The sequence below is a fragment of the Pan troglodytes genome, chromosome 3, assembly GCF_028858775.2.
Source record: "Pan troglodytes isolate AG18354 chromosome 3, NHGRI_mPanTro3-v2.0_pri, whole genome shotgun sequence".
NCBI classification, from domain to species: Eukaryota; Metazoa; Chordata; class Mammalia; order Primates; family Hominidae; genus Pan; species Pan troglodytes.
Window position 1 is genome coordinate 15,858,863 of NC_072401.2, and position 17,962 is coordinate 15,876,824.

The 17,962-nt window shown below is 39.2% G+C and overlaps 1 protein-coding gene across 3 annotated transcripts in view; it reads left to right on the top strand.

The window, feature by feature from the left end:
* C1QTNF7 (C1q and TNF related 7) overlaps positions 1 to 17,962 on the top strand; it is a 106,480-nt gene that overhangs the window by 22,559 nt on the left and 65,959 nt on the right. Inside the window, exon 1 of one of the 3 annotated variants that reach the window (XM_063808645.1) lies at positions 12,067 to 12,555. The exons of the other annotated variants lie outside the window; for them this stretch is intronic. The gene's annotated coding sequence lies outside the window, so the exon portion shown is untranslated. Of the gene's footprint in view, positions 1 to 12,066; positions 12,556 to 17,962 lie in introns of those variants that run through there. 3 annotated transcript variants of the gene reach the window in all.

Consider the following 17,962-nt stretch of genomic DNA (forward strand, 5'->3'; position numbering starts at 1 on the left):
CCTAAGAGGTGATGTATAAAGAGCTGACCTGGGAGGTCCTCAATGGCTGAGAAATTCCCTTCCCTCTTTCCCTCTATATAGACAAGTGTAAGTCTTCAACTTTTGATTAGTAACATTCATCTTTCTGTGGGGGACTAATCAACTAACTTCAGATCTCAGACCCCTCCCCTAAGTCTGGCCCATCCCCTACTTTTCCTACCTAAGTCAGCATTCTTGATCCTTGTGCATTAGTCATAGGCAACTTGACCTGCAGCATAACTCCACTTACAAAATGTAAAAGTTCTTCAGAGCATTTGTGTAGCTTTGTGTCTGCAATTAATTAAAGAAGATCATATATGTAAAACACCAAAGGGTTTACAATAAGTGATAAAAAAAATTATAGTTTTCTTCCTTCTTCCTCTTCCCCCATTAATGGCTGGCACCTCTGTTTGTAAGAAACGTGTGATTATGACATGAAAGACTCATTGCTAACCTTTGACAGAGCATTTACAGCCCACATATCCTTCAGCATCTCAGTTTCATGCCTCTACCCCACACGTTAGTGCCAGATGTTAACTGGGCGAGCTTGGCTATTTCACACTTGACTATCTTTTCACTTTTCAGTAGTAACAAAAGCTTGCCTAATAGTTTATTATTTACAAAGTGCTTTCACATACATTCCCTTGAGTATGCTCTACATCAATACTATAAGTAAGTATCATCATCATTATCATTATGATTTTGCAGCATGGAAAACTCAAACCTGGAAAGATAAAAAGACTGGCCCAAATTCACTCTGCTGATAAAAGGTTCAGTGAGAATTTGAACCTGGGTTCCCTGCCTTGAAATTTTGTACTTTTTTTTCTCCCAAACTTCATTGATAACATGATAGGATTAAATAATGAAAATCTTAAAATATACCTCATTAATTATTTGGTTACATGTCTTCCCTTGATGGTATTTTTTTATTTTAAGCTTTGATTTTTCTGCTTTGTCTGGTGTTACCATGGTTGGGAAGATCACGCTGAGCTTAGTCTTTCAGCCAGGTGGAGCTGTTTTTGTAGGCTACAATGATTGTGTGTTGGATGGTTGGTCTTTTTTTTTTTAAAGACATGTTTAATTGTTATTTTTATTCAAGTAGAACGAAAACTTTGTGGTCATAAGAGACCTAGGTTTATTCTACCTTTCTGTTCCTCCATCCTGGTATGTATGGTATGCAGCAATCCCTATTGTAATCACAAGACATCTACTCTACCTCAATGCCATGACTGCATTCTGGATCAATAGCAAACTACACAGAACAAAATCTGAACGTGTGAAACCACCTGAGCCTTTCTCTTCTAGGAAGCTTTCCCAGCAACCTCCTCCATCAACCTCTGCTTACTTATTATTGTCCCAACTCGGTGGGTCACAGCCTTCACTAGCCACAAAGGCTCCCAGGAAGGTGGGCATTTACCTGGCCACATTGCCTCCCCAGACAAATGAGGCTTCTGTTAACAAGAAATAATGGCAAAATGAACATTGGAAAGTAACTAACAGAATCTTGTAAGAAAATTACCATTTTTTGAGAGCCTGAAATGTGTTAGGCACAAACTAAGACAATATGAAGAAAGAAATGTCACTATCTTTGCATCAGACATATAGAAAGTGATATCCAGAAAGATGTAAAATGTGAAATGAGATGCCCTTGTCTCTGAGCATTGCTATGTGGGTTTTCCTCATGTGATGATACCCTGTTCAGAGCAGACACTCAAAAAATGGCTTCAAATGTTTTCTTCCCTTTCTCTCCTCTCTTGAAATTAGAAATGCAATGTCAGCTTCCACTTGGAATGCCTTTATATTCGCATTGTCTAATTAATCTTGTTATGATCCCACTATGGCTACCATTCTGGCCAGTGTTATCTGTATTCTCTAAACCATCACACCCCTGACTTGTCAGATCCTGTCAAACCTTTTCTGTGTCATGTTCTTCTATCTTTTTGGTTGACTCTCTAGAGCTATAATGACATTGTTTTCACTTTTAACATCATCAGCTAAAACATAAATAGTCTTTGGCTTGGTGATTTATCAGCCTCTTCATTGTACTTGGCACTTAGGAGGAGCTCAATGATGTCTGTTGAATGAATGAATCTCAGCTTCATCATTTGCCAGCTGTGTGATCTTGGGCAAGTTTCATAGCTCTAATGAGTGAGAAAAAAATAAATGTTTGTTGTTATAAGCCACTGAGATCTGGGAGGTGTTTATTATGCAGCAGCATTAATAGCAGCATTAGCTGATGACTACAGCCTGCCACCATGTAGATGGGGGAAGGAAATTTATGGAAGAGAGATGCTCAGCAGATAATGCCAAAAACATTTGCCATAGAATATTATCCATGCTCTAATAAGACACGTTTCTCTAGCATTAGTTAAAATGAACAGACAATCCTGAATTGTAATAACTTCACATATAATAAATACTAAAGAAATTACACATAAACTTTCCACATTGTATACATGCTCTGTGATTTTTAAAACATGTATGGAACACCACCGTGGAGAAAAAATATATTTCCTGGGCAAGCATCATCCCATTGCATCAGTGGGCAAGCACATGGGATGATCATGACAATTCAAAGTACCCAGAATACTTCTCTCATTGTCACAGCTGTGTTATAAATACGTTGGGTTTGAGGTATGGGAATGGTCTCTCTGAACAGAGAGTAGAATGGGTAAATAATCTCTTTTTTTGTGAGGCAAGAATAGCACCTCTTGATTGTCAGTGAAAACCAAAACTGGAGTACTTTTGAAAAGCTGACATATCATCACCTGGGGCTTCATCCCACGTGAAATGAAAATACACACCAGAGTTGAGCAGGGTTTTTCCTCTTGCTTTGCACACTCGTGTGTCTGACTTCTGTTCATGAAACATCCAGTGAAATGGGGATTTTACAAGCAAACGAGCAGGTGTTTGGCACCATATATATGTTCATACATAAAGGTATGAATTAAAATCTAGTATATTTCAAGGCCTTTGTCAAATAGCAAGGGAAAGCTCTTAAGAGATCTCTTTTTTTTTCAGGCAGCATAAACTACTGGAAATATACTTGTGTACCTCAGAATCAAGAAGACCTGGATTTGATTCCCAGGTCTGCTGTCTAACAAATGTGCAGCCTTGAGCATATTATTTCTCACCACTAATTGTTTTCCTCATCTGTGCAATAGAGATAATAATATCTAAAATGTTTCAAATGACATTTCCACATTTGCCATCAAAAGAAGTTGAATATTGGTGATTTCACGTGGTTCAACTTAGACCCGTCTCTCGGGACTGACTCCAGAATAACAGAGCTCATGTATGTCTGTTAGTCACAACTCTTTTGGTTGCACATGAGAAGAACCCATCTCAAACCAGCTTAAGAAAAGAGGGAATGCATGAGCTCATGAAACTGGGCAATCTAGGAATGGTGTTAGCTTCATGTGTGTGGGATCCAGGGGCTCAAAAGATGCTTCAAGTATTTTTTTCTCTCTCTCTTTCTCCCTCTGACTTCCTTCTGTATCTGTTGACTTTGTCATACATGGTGGAGAAGATGACCAATGATAGGCTTCACTAAGAGCAAAAGGGACTCCTCCCTCCCAACGGCTGTATTCCTTCATTCCATACTCACCCTTCAACTAATCACTGTTGCCAGAGGTGTCAGAGATGGCCTGTTTTGCTTAGCCTACCCTGGTGGACCTATCACCTCAGGGGAGGCAGCAGGAGTGAAGGACACTGTGCAGACAGCCCAACTAGAACTACATAAAATAGGAAAGGCAGTACCCAAAGATTACTGGGGTGCCAAGCAAGCAGAATAAAAAGATGTCCACTACAGTGTACACAACGTAACACAGATCCCAGCACATGGAAGATGGGTTAACAGCTGGAGAGTTTCCTATGCAATCCTCAAAGAATGTAAGAGACACAATTTACTGTCTCACTCAAAGATAAGATGAACAGCTTTTCCTGATTTGCCTGAGACTTTTCTGGTTTTAGCACTGAAAATCCCATGCCATGGAGAACTCCTCAGTTTTAGACTGAACTATCCCAGTTTTAAAACTGAAAGCCTCACATCTCGGGAACCCCCTCAGTCCCAGGAAAATTAGGATAGCTGGTCACCCTATCCAAAAATGGCACTTGTAAGTGTAAACCTTAGCTACAGTTGAGGGCATGTTAAGTTAGTTTACTGTTGCTGCATCATGGAAGAATGGAATGGTATGGCACATGAAAAACTGCGGATAGTCCCCTGGAAAAAAATGCACAGCCCAAGTCTGTGTTACTTGCAGTTACAGCATCTAACCCTTTGCTTTGCCTCCCTCCTCTGCCTTTTCTTTTTCTTTCACTGTGTCTTTCTCTCTTTTTCTTTTTCCTCACTTTTTTCCCTTCCTCTCCTTCCTTCTTTTTTTCCTTCCAATCTTTCTCCCTTCTCTGTTTTATTTTCTTCTCTTTTTTAAATTTTCTTTTGTGGCTACGTTTACCTTTCAAATAACATGGGACTTAGATGTTGTCTGCAGTCTCCAAAGGAGCTGCTATGTATTCCTGGACTAAAACAAGCAAGCCTCAGTAAATATCCTTATCCTGAATGATCTACCAACTAAGTGAGAGTTTCATTGTTGATTAAGACAGGAAGTGCATGTGTGATTCCTGCGGGCTGGCTGAGACAGCAGGGTCATGCTGATGCACATGAGGAATGGAAAAATTGGGGGGAAAAGATAGTGATGATTGTGAAACTAAGAGATTGGAAATTCAAAGGGCTTGAGATTAGGTTCTTTTGAGGGACATTTTGGTTCAACCATTTACATAGGGGGTGCATCTATTTATCCATAATGAAAATTGCTGAGATTTGGAACTTCTTTCTTCTTTTGAATCAATTAATGAAGCAATATAAATCAGGAAGTGCTTCTTAGTTTCAAACTATGCTTTGAAGCTAGGCCTGCATTTGAATGTTTTCAATCCAAATCTTAAAATTAGAAAGAAGGCAATTTCCAGTCGTCTTCAAATGAGAACTATTATTCGGGAAAATAGAGTCTTCTAAATTATACTTTTGAGAGTGATATGAATTTTGTTGCCTTTATTAGGTGCTAAAGTTCTAAAGAATTAACTCCACTTAGGAAGCAAATCCAAATACTCTCTCATGACAAGGTTTCCACCAAGTGGCGGTCATATACTTGGGACTTCCACTACATTTTCAGCATTCATATATCACTTATACAATTTTCATCATTACCCAGTACTACCAGCACCATTTATTTATCTGGCATTTTCCACAAGTTGACTTTTTAAATTAGACATACTGAGTTGATGCAGCCGATGCAGCTCACTAGGATGTATGTGTATCAATGTCAGAGGGACCAGGCTGATCCCCAGATCATGTATTTGAAACCCTGTGGGAAAGAAAATTATTGTCACCTACAAGAAAAGCAGAGAAAGGACTTGGAGCTTCACCACATGGCCCTTATCTTGGTTCTACCTTTTGGTAGCCTTGAGATTTGGTTTAAGTGACTTTAATTTTCTACCCATACAGTGGTAAAGATTAATTAAGATAATGTCCAGAAGAATCAATGAACTTTGCTAGCACCTAGCAAATGTTAGCCAGGAAACTTGTTTTTATTTTTTTTTTCACATGCAAACATTCCTAATTTACTAACTATGATTTTGTAATCAACATTATTGAGGTATAATTTACATACAGTAAAAGGCATCCATTTATAGTGCACAATTCAATTTATTTAAAGTGTTCAATTAGCTGAGTTTTGTACACACCCATGAAGTCACTGCCAAAATTTAAGAAACAGAATATTTCCATTTACCCCTGAAAGTTTCTTTCTGTCCTTTTGAAGTTTTTCTCTCTTTCTGTCCCTGACCTCATGCAACCACTTATCTGACTGATCTGCTTTTTTGTCACTGTGGACTTAGTTGCATTTTCTAGACTTTTACAAGTAGTATCACGCAGTATAGACTCTTTGTGTCTGGCTTTTAAAATCTATCATAATGATTTTAAGAGTCACCCGTGTGGTTGCATGTATCAGTTGTCCACACCCCCGACTCTTTCAGCATGCTTTTTTCTTTTTATTTTATTTTAACCATTTTTTTAATTATACTTTAAGTTCTAGGGTACATGTGCACAACTTGCAGGTTTGTTACATATATATACATGTGCCATGTTGGTGTGCTGCACCCATTAACTCGTCATTTACATTAGGTATATATCCTAATGCTATCCCTCCCCCCTCCCCCCACCCCATGACAGGCCCCGGTGTGTGATGTTCCCCTCCCTGTGTCCAAGTGTTCTCATTGTTCAATTCCCACCTATGAGTGAGAACATGCAGTGTTTGGTTTTCTGTCCTTGCAACAGTTTGCTGAGAATGATGGTTTCCAGCTTCATCCATGTCCCTACAAAGGACATGAACTCATCCCTTTTTATGGCTGCATAGTATTCCATGGTGTATATGTGCCACATTTTCTTAATCCATTCTATAATTGATGGGCATTTGGGTAGGTTCCAAGTCTTTGCTATTGTGAATAGTGCCGCAATAAACATATGTGTGCATGTGTCTTTATAGCAGCATGATTTATAATCCTTTGGGTATATACCCAGTAATGGGATGGTTAGCCAGGAAACTTGTTAGTCTCACTGGTTGCAAGTAGCAAAGACTTGCATAGTTCTTTAGGGCAGATGGTTCATTTATTCTGGGAAAGCCAACCAAATGGTGAATGTAAAGCGAAGATCATTTTCTGAAATATGTGGTTTTAAGTTGTTACACTGTCTTGGAGAAAATGATGTAAAAAAGAAAAAAATTGAGTTACAGCCAGGGACCATCTCTGCAGGCTAGGATATTTTGAGAGGAAATATGTCTTAATTAGGAAGGGACAAAGAACATGTCATAGTGTTCATTTCCCTCGGCTTCTTCAGACCAGATTTTGATCACTTGTGGTTAGTGAGTCAGAGGTAAGGATGAGAAGGGAAAGAAACAAAATATTTTAGCAAAATTTTGAGAGTCTCTGCACACAAGTTGTGCTGATTAAGGCTCAAGTGAGAAAACAGCCCAGAATTAGGGAGAGGCAAGTCTCTCCTTCCTCTGCAGGGAAACCAGCATCACTTTAGATTTTAGAGGGTTTTTAAACATTGTTTTCTGATTATTTTGATATATAGGAAGGCTACTTTCATGTATGTATTTTTGTATCTATAAACTCTGTTAAACATATATTATTTCTAATGGCCCTTGTTAAATTTGCTGCATTGTTTAGGTGTATAGTTTTATTATCTTCAAGAATGATAGCTTAGCCTCCTCCTATCCATCAGCTACATCTGTTATTGTTTGTTTCCTGCCTTATCATATATAAATTATTTTACCATTATTTAAGAATGATTTTAAAAGTTTTGCATTTTTAATCTACTACAGTAAGAATGACTTTGAAAACTGAGCAATTAACAGCCCAACGAATAGCTAAAAATCTTTTGTGGTAACTTACATATAATGTAATGATACACTGGGAATGCCTTTGTAATCCTGTGATGAAAACAATGGGAAAGAAGGCCTGTGAAGTTGTATCAGTCAGTGATATTTTAGTTGAATACATTAATGAACATAATGGAAGATAAGCACCATAATTTGACTGCAAGGCTTCAAATGTGAGATAACACCAAGAAAGTATTAACCACCTCAGTCAGCATTCAGTTAAGAAAATAGCATCAGGTAGAGATTTAAGACAAGAAATTAAAGTCTTAAAGAGCCATTGAAAGAACTGTAAAGAATCTATACATGAGATCATATTGTATTCAACTATACTGAACTATGCAACACACAAGTAAATCTACATAAAAACTGGTAAAAACTGAAGAAGGTCTGTAGTCTGCCTAATACTATTGTACTCATGTCAATTTTTTTTAATTCTATGATTATTATAGTGATATAAGATGTCACCATTTGAAGAGGCTAGGGTATTTTTGTAAATTTTTTTGTAACCTCTTATGAGTCTATAAATATTTCTAAATAAAAAATAATTGTTTAAAAGGGGTTCATGGGACCAACAACTGGCGAAAAAAAAGCATTCTGTTTGGCTATAAACCGAGAAGAACAAGCTTGCTGGGAAGCCATAGGAAAATGTGAGATTCTAGGATCTCACTCAGAAGTTCCTGCAAACCATACATCAGCTGGCTGTTTCCACTCTGTAACTGACACCAAAGAATAATGTTCTCTAATTATTTTGTATCTTTCACAACCGTGTGTGTGCCCTCCTTGGCTGGCTGTAATTAGGAACTCTGCCTACAAGTGATTCTGGGAAATGTAGTTCCAGGCTTCCAGTCTCTGTTCCCTGAGAGAGAGAGAGAGTGGAAAGGGCCAGGGATGGTGCTGAGTTGAAAACATACATCCCAACTCACTCATATTCAACAGATACTATAAACTTACATTCTAGCCTTTGAAAGGAGATTATAAGAAGGAAATTAATCAAAACTTTAGGTTTATAAATAAAAGAAATTTATAAATAGTTCCATTTCCCAGCATGGTTTCTTAGCCTAATATTCTAGTTATCTTCATCCAAAAGAATTTGTAATAAAAATATTTTCATAGGATTTTTTTCCAGTTTATAAAGCAATTCCACATGTACTCTCTCATTGGCCCTCCAAACAATTTTGAGAAATAGATAATAATGGAAACACTTAAGATTTATCTGATACTTTCATTTCTACTATCACATTTCCTTGTAACTCACCAACAAAACTAGGCTTCTTGAGGTTCCCTAAACACAACATGCTGTCATTCCGTTTCTTTGCACATGTGGTTCCTTCAACTGAAAATGTCTTTCCCTGGTAGGAATTCCTCCTGGTTCCTACACGTCTTCACGCCCTGTCCCGTCAGCTCTTTCTAGCAAGAGACTGAGGCTGTTGGGGTATGAACAGGCAGCCCCATCCTGCAGAGGGCCAGGCTGTGCTGCCCTTGCAGGAACCCAGGCATTGACCAGCAGACAGCAGATGCGACCCAAGATCCGCTCCTCAAGCTGCCTCTCTCCACATTAACAACCTCATTCTTGATTAGCCAAATCTAGCAAAATAGACAGGGGAAGAATGCATTTGGTGGTACACAGAGGGCTTAATAAAGAGGCCTCATTAGACTGTTCTTGGGCATATGCTTGCTAGTCATACTGCTGCAGGGGAATTTTGAAGGGCCTTTCTTCTACTATTTATTTTCCCTGGCTTGCCCCTGTCTAATCCTCCCTTGCTCCTCTGTAGCTTTTCATGTTAGTGTCCTAATGGCTGGACATATCTTAGTGAGCAAAGCATCCCTGGCTTCAGGGAGCTTACAGACTGGTGAGGGAGACAACCATTATGCAAATTATCTTAGAAATATATACCTATTGCTATAACCACTACAATAATAAAACGACATTTATGACATCTTATGAAAGGAGAAAAAATTATAAAGGGGAAGTGTAGGACAGTATAAGAGAATATAGCGAGGAAGAGCAAGGGTGCGGAGGGTCAGATTAAAGAAAACATCCCGGGGAAGAAGCATGTGAGTTCAGTTTGAACTAATGAAGGGACTTATTAACATGAAGGGGGCTGGGAGGGATGCAGGAAGAGAACATTCCAGGCAAACTCTCTACAGCTGTCAATCTAAGCTCAGTGGGCACATGGAGGGAATCCCCATGGCTTCCTTCTCATGGTGTTCTGGGTAACAATGTCTTGCCTCCAGGCAACTCAATAGGAAAGAGTGGGAAAGGAAAGGAAAGGGTCACAGCTCAGAATCTCGGAGAAAAGAGGAGGTGGAGGCAGAATGTGTCATGAGGGGAGCAGGGTTCTTGTCGTCATGGTTTACATTTGGTCACTGCTGCTTACTAGCTTTGTGACCTTAGAAAAGTCACCACCAAGATATCAATGTTGTTTTGACAATTCAGTGAGGGAAAAAAAAGGCTCAATAAGTATTCGTTCCCTTCTTTTACTTCCCACAGGCTTGCTATGGACTGAATTGTGTCACCCCAAAATTCATGTGTTGAAGCTTTAACCCCTATTACGGCTTTATCAGGAGATAGAGGCGTTCATAGCTAATCCAACTTAAATGAGGTCATAGGATGAGTCCATAATCCAATAGGACTATGGTCTCTTAAGAAAAGGAAGAGAAAGATCTCCCTCTGCCCACCATATGAGGACACAGAAGGGAGGCAGCCATCTGCAAGTCAAGAAGAGAAGCCTCACCAGAATCCAACCACGCTGGCACCCAGATCTCAGACTTCCAGACTCCAGAACTGTGAGAAAATACATTTCTGTTGTTTATGCCACCCAGTCTATGGTATTTTGTTATGGCAGCCCAAGCAAGACTCTACTAGAAAATTCTTCTTACAGATGATAGAGTGCAAATCTTAACTGAAATAACATTCAAATAATAAATTAATAAAAGGGTAAGAGAGTGAATGGAACCATAAAATATGAGTTGGACTTATGACTTGATCATTTTCAAGGGGGTGCTGATCTTGATTCATTTGATCTTTGTTCATGGCTACTTCAAAAATAAAGACATTCCCATTTGTGTCAAGATACCGTGGATGCCTTTCTGTGTGACTGAACAAAATATTTTCTCTTTGTTCTTCATTCTTACCATTACATGAAAAATGGAAGGACAATTTGAGTCCTAAGAAAGAAAACCAATAGCAGCAAGCATGGGAGACAAGTACCAAGAGGTGGATAACAAGGGAAAAAAGATGAAATACACTCCTAAAAGGAAAAGGGGGAAAAAAAGTCAAGGCAGAACCCAGGAGCCCTGGCACCTAGTGGTGTCAGCCAATGACACAGATGAAATGGGCAATGGTAGTTGCACATCCCGCTGGAAAATACCACTGTCTCAGCCTATTAGTACTGCTATAACAAAATACCACAGACTAAGTAATTTATAAACAACAGAAATTTATTTCTGACAGTTCTGGAGGCTGGGATATCCAAGATCAAGGTGCCAACAGGTTTAAGGCCTGGTGAGGGCTCTGTCTCTGCTTCCAAGATGGCACCTTGTTGCTAAGTCCTCCAGAGGGACAAATGCTATGTCCACACATGACAGAAGGGTAGAGGGCAAAAAGGGCTTAGCTATCTCCTTCCAGCCCTTGTACAAGGTCATGAATCCCATTCACGAGAGCCCTGCCATTGTGACCTAATGACCTCCTAAAGGCTCCACCTCTTAATATTATCACATTGGATCTTAGGTTCCAACATATGAATTTGTGGGGAAACACGTATATTCAAACCATGGCAACTACTTTATAGTTTCAAAGCCTAAAACATTGCAAAGCACTATCTTGATAAACACCTCATTTGATTCTAACCACAACAAAATGAGGTAAGTGCAATGGGACAGGGATCACATACCCAGTGAGTCAACTGTGTTTTGGAATGTTTAAATGACTCCACAGGGCTCCCTTGGCTGTTAAGTGTTCCAGGCAGTGGCCAAGCCTTGATTTTCTATTTCTAGATCTAGTGTTCTTTCTGAGGCACATGTTAAGATATGCTGTATATGCTGTATACCCTTTCATCTAATCTTGACCTGGATTTCCAAGGTAAAATTTTCTCCATATTCTATCTCATTTCCTGGCCACTATACTCCTCCTTCTCCATCCAAAAGTCACTCAATGGTTTCTTTCAGTCAGAAAATAACACCGAATGGAAAATGAGAATGGAAAGGAGAAGAGAAGCATGTAAATGGGGCTGTGTCGACAAAATTTCATCTTAGGATACAATTGCTTTCATCCTGGACAAAATGCTTTCAGAGAGATTACCACATTGTATGACCAAGCAAGGGTTACTATTACGATTTTCATTCTGCAGCTGTGAAAACCAAGACTCAGAAACATTAAGGGCCATGTCCAGTGATAGGTATCTTAAAAGATCGAGAGTCAGATCTCCAGCCCTTGCATCTGCCTCCACCTCCCTACAGTGGACACAGCACTGGCTTGACAGTCGGCTCTTAGGTTCCCGTCCTTCCACTAACTAGCTGTGTGATGCTGGTCAAGTCTTGTAAGCCCTGGGCATCGTTTCTTTCGACTGTCAACCGAAGGGGCTGGGCTGCTTGGTCTCTAAGAACATCCTGTAAAGTAGCTGATAAGAAAGAAATTGCAACAGCTGGTCTTTGAAGACCAGTCAGAGGTGCCCTGATTTCTCCCAGCACAAAAATGAGAAGGTGTTCAGCTAATATTACACTTTTAGAAAAAATATTGTCCAGACTCACTGTGCTATTTCCCAAATATGATTTGGGGAGCGAGCCAACAGATAAAGAAGGATATTTATTTTTGTTTGTAATGTCGACGTCTTCTTTCGGGCTCGATCAAACAATCAGGAGATCTGTGTAGGCCACAGCGTCATTGCACGCCGGGGTCCTTGCCCGCTCCCTCTCTCTGCCACCGCTCAAAGCCTGGGAGAACGCTTTTGAAAGCGAATCAGGAAATTACTTATCAATCTGAAGCCCCAAAGAGTTATGAATAATCCTCGCTGCCAAAGGGAAGGGGATTTTGAGCAAAAGCTCCACATCTGCGCACACTAGAGTTCAAAGACTCCAGCTGTTGGAAGGTCTTGCGAGCAATGTAAGTAAACAGCCCTCTCTCCATTGAAGTAAACGTCTTCAGGCTTTTTTTTCCTTAGAAAGGCGTCTTTTGGCTCATGTTGGTGTTTCTCTCTCTCTCTGTTGTTTTTTTTTTTAAGATGTTCAGGGGTGTTTACCGACTGGGGCTCAGTCAATAACACAACTCCTCTGGGGGTTGCTTCTGCTGAACAAGAGAGGGAAAGCGAAAGTCGTCAGAATCGGCTTTGCTTGGGAAGGGTTAGTTCTGAAAAGCCCTTCCTTGCCAATTATGCTCCTTCATAGCTATAGATCCATACTCAAGAGGAGTGTGAGGCTGACACCGACACTCGCGGGGGCAAGCAGAAGTGGCTCTGTAACCCTACTCTGAAAAACAGAATTGTCATCGTGTCCATTCCTACATAATTCACATTGAAGGTGCTTTCTTCATTTTGATACACTGTAGGATTTTAGTAGAGGAAAAAGAAAGCATTAAAGTGAATATTGTTCTGTGGAGATTTCCTTATAGTGGCATAAATTCTGTGCTCAATTTAGCATTCATTAAGGGTGTTGATTTATTTACTGTCTATTTTATTATTAAACGAATGTGCTTACCACTCCACTTGGCCATGGGAGGATAATGCAATCATTGCAATATGGAAGCAGAAATATCTAAATTGTGTTGGTAAAACTATGAGTTTGCATTAATAGTAATTCTATAAATGGAATGCATAATTTCATAAATGATGCATTGTACTGGGGTACATTTCTTTTATAAGTATTTCAAATCAAATTGTGGGTAATGACTGGGAAGTAGTTAAAAGAAATACAACAAACTTGAATGGAATCGTTTTGTTTGGATCAGCCTTTGTCCTCAGGAACTTGAATGTCCATTTTGCAGGTCCCTCATCATGAATTCTATGGCTGCAAGGAACATATGTCCCGAGTCCTCACACTCTGTCTTATCATTAGACTATGTATCTCCCAATTTGTTCTGATTCATGATTTCAATAAGACCCCACACCCTCAGCCTGGGTTGTGTTCCCCCAACTCACTGGAAAGCTCCTCCAAAATAAATAATAATTGCCCTTAACTCTAGTTGACATCTGACTTCCTTTCCTCTCTTTGAGTAATTTTGGTGTGTACTTCCACATCCTGTACTGTTAAGACGGGTTTCATTTCCAGTACGTCAGTCATTGTCAGCACACACATAAGCTGCTTCCAAGAGTCGAAAGGCTCTAGGTTACTGTACATTTATAACAGCAATTTTCTATGTAGCCCTTTCTCAAGCAACTCATCTATACTTTTATTCTAAGGTGATCTGTAACCTTTCACCTTTACCTAATAAACAGATAGTATGTGCCTAATGTGCTGAAAGCAATAAAAACCAAATGTGACACAATGTTCCCCTTCTTGTATAAACATGTCTGTAGTTTTTATGCAGCCCAAGTGCACTTTTGTGTTCACGGGCAATAGCTAAATAGGGTTGAACACTGACTGTCTGAGCTGTGCGGTGGACTGCGTAACGAAATAGAAGGATGAAGTTTGTAATGTGAAAGTAAGTTATTCAAATTTGGGGAAATATTTACTGAGCATTTGTCGTGTGCTGGGCCCTTCCTAAACATGCCTTGTGTGCTCGTGGGAGCAGCAGGCTCACTAGTAAGGTGTAGAGACTCTGAAGCAGAGTTCCTGGAGACACAAACCAGATTGGCATCTGTGTGAATCTGGGTTGGGTTACTTAACTCCTCTGTGCCTCAGTTCCCTTACAATAAAATAGAGCTCATAACAGCAGGGTTCATGTAAAGTTTGAGAGTTGATATAGACAAAGTATTGTTTTTGTCTCTTTCATATATGAGAAAACCAAGGCTAGCGAGGTTTACTTGCCTACAATTACACAGGTAATGATGGCTGGCAGGGCTGGGATTTGGAAGTAAATGAGTGTTTTAATCATAATAGAGAAAGTCCACATTTTAAACCACAGCCTCCTGCCCTTTTGTTGTTGGATTGTTTCTTCTGCATTCCTTTATCCAGTTCTTACAATGGCCTTCTAAATAAACATTCTTGACTATGATGATTTCAGACGAGTAAACTGAAGCTCAAAGACATGAAGTGACTCATCCAAAGTCACATACCTAGAAATTAGCAGCACTGATGTCTGAACACAGGTTTTCAAATTCCAAGTTTTGTGCATATTTTTTCTTTCTCTTGCCAATCTGTGAATGAATGGGTCAGGCCTACACCTGCCCTTTGGGGAAGAGTGAAATAAATAACAATGCTAATGGTCACCATCAATTAAGCCCTCACTCTGTGCTTGGCACAGAATCTCTTTAATTAAAGTAGGTCCCTGTGCCCCTTTGTTAATAAATTATCTAGATGATTCTGGTATATACTAAAGTTTGACAGTTCTATAATCTGGGACAAAATGGAAATTGTTATATCCAATATGACCTAACCTGAAGAAGGTGAAAAGTCCTGATAGAGATGAGAAATTTGACATTTTCCCCAACTCAAATTTGTGGATTACCCTGTGGTCAGAATCAACACTATTTCAGGGTTATTTCCTATCTTGTTGATACCCCCGTGCTTTCTTCAACTTTTGGCCCATGTCATCTGAACTTTCTATCATCTTTGATTGCATCAGGTTTCAATCATCAGCAGATGGGTGGATTTCTTTCTCTGGTAGGCTTTTCATGGCAAATTTGTGCAACTCAATAGGATTCATCATCAAATTGAAATAAAGCTATAATATCTATGAGAAATTTACTCAGTAAATTTTATACAGAGAAGCACCAGCAACATAGAGTATTTACTGTGTTGAATATAATATCTTCAAGTTGGTTTCTCTGAAAACTATAGTGCCCAGACAGATATAAGCCAACAGGGGATGCCAAACACAAACTTGGTGTACTGGGAAATTTAGATGCCTGGGACGAGGTCATGGAGAGGGTGGTGGAGCAGGAAGCATTGAACACTGAAAATCATTTCTTGTGATGTCATGACTTGAAGCAAAATATCCCTGACTTTCAATTCTGGCTTCTCCACTTTCTAACTGCAAGGCTCCAAGCACATCACTTACCTCTTAGTTTATGTAACACACATAAACAACTTAGCACAGCAACTAGCATAATAGATACCTAAGAAACAAGAGTTCCTTTCCTCTTTAGCTCTGGTCCATTCAATCCACAAATTTGCACTGAGGACTTATATGTCCTAAACATTATTTTAGATATAATAGTGAACAAGAGCTAAAGTCCCTGCCTTTGTGGAGCTTGCACTTTACAGGAGACAAACCACAGAATCATAAACCAGAATGTAACTTCAGAAATTGAAAAGTAGTATGAATAAAATAAAACAGAATAACAAGACACAGTGACTAGGTGCCAGGAAGGAGCTAATTCTTTAGCTAACATGGTCAAGGACCACCTCATTAAGGGAGGGGCATTTAGCTCAAAGCTGAATCATAAGAAAGACAAAATGAAACAAAGCCATGATTAAGTAAGCCACTGACTAACCATGGGACACTAGACAAGTCACTGAAGCTCTTTTTAAGCCTGTGTCATCACCTATTAACTGCACAGCTGGAGTAAATCTATGGGGCTTCTCTAGACTCTGCTCAGAAAACTCTGCTTTGGAATTTTCTTTCTCTTTCTTAGTATCATATGCCATAAGTAATTGTATGAAAAGAAGAAAGAAAAAAATCTCTGAACCAAACTATATTACAGTAGCTGTTTCATTCTTTCATTCAATGTTCTGGGCTTTTTCAACATGTTCTTCCTCATCACAGACAAACTAGTATGTCCTAAGTGAATGAAGATTAATTAACAATTTTTTTAAAAGCTCATATCATCACAATTCCTAGGGATTACATTGTTGGAGGAGATAAGAACCACCACATGGCAGATTTTTAGGAATGAATTGTGAGGCTTCACAATTACTTCCTGTGTGGCTTCAAGTCTGAAATTGTACATATGTCAGTGGAGTCAACGTCCAAAGCTGCCAGAAGTCAGTCAATCCAACAGTCTATTAGCCAAGAACTAATAGTGTACAGCTTTTAAAAACAATCCAGGGTCTGAAATGTTCCTTTTCTTAAAATGGCACAGCAGATCACTTGGGTCTAAGTTAGTGGCCTACTCAAAATGAAGATCACCATGCAGAGAACTTGCACCAGAGAAGTAAACTTTGTCTTTCAATTAGCCTAATAATTGTGGCCAAATCCTTGGCTGTAACAATCCAAATGATTGTCTCATTACTCCATTTTGTCTTTGTCACCATAGTGACCTCAATGCAACCTAGAATGAGAATTTGGTGTGTATAGCAAAATAGAATATATGGGTCAATATTTTCAATTTTCAAGTACTGTTATTTTTTGCTTACTTTATAAAATTGCAATTCCCCAGAATGCAAAGCACATTTTTTAAATATAATTTTTTTGGAAACAAGTTCCTGAGTTAAGATTCAAGGACTGAAAAATAAGAGTAAAGAGGATGGGATTAGGAAATTGGAGTTAATTTGCCTGTAGTGAAGAAAGTTATGGAGCAATTCATGATGCTTCTTGGGCTCCGACACAATTTCAACCAGAGAATAGTGGTAAGTTGTTGTCCAGTCGACAGAGAAGGGGAAAAAAGAACTGCTTTCGAACACTTACTTTTATGACAAATAATATTCCCAACATTTTACATATATTAGCTCTGAACCATAACTTCAGGGATTATAGTGTAGCTATTACTTTGCTTATTTTACAGATAAGGAAATGAAGCTTAGTGATGTTAAATAACAAGGAAGTTCATCAACTAGCAAGCAGCAAAGCCGCAAGTCAACCCAGGACTGCTGGACTCCACAACCTGCTAACTTTCCACTCTGTTACTCTGCTTTAGAAAAATAAGGGGCTTTTTTTTTAACCCACATGCAATACAAATTCATTTCAGCAAAGGAAGAATTTACTACGAGCTTTTAAATGTTGACATGGTCTCCTTAGGGAAGAGGCTGTGGAATTGTCTTCTTTGGAGGTCTATTAAAACCAGATCAGTTATCATATATGTCTGGTATGACTTCAGTGTGGTCCTTCCCCAAGGTGAAAAGAGACAAAATGATTCCTCAAGTTCCTTTCTAAACTTTCCAATCAAAGGCCAAGTCTACATCCATGCAAGGCAAAATGGTGGGGACATGTTGAGTCCAGCTGTCGTATTCTTCTTCCCCTACCCCAGGCCGATTACGTTGGTTGAAGTGATGTCCAGATTGTCTGGAAGGGCCACAGTTGCTTGGATCATACCATGTGGGCCATTCTTCCATAACCAGGGAGTGGACCCAACTCTGTTGCAGTTAATGCCCAACAAAATGAATATCTTTCCAATGAATCTGCTGTCTAATTCAAAGGCTATACTTTCAGTGTTTGCAAACTACAAATTGGGACAAAAGCTGGCATGAAAATTGAA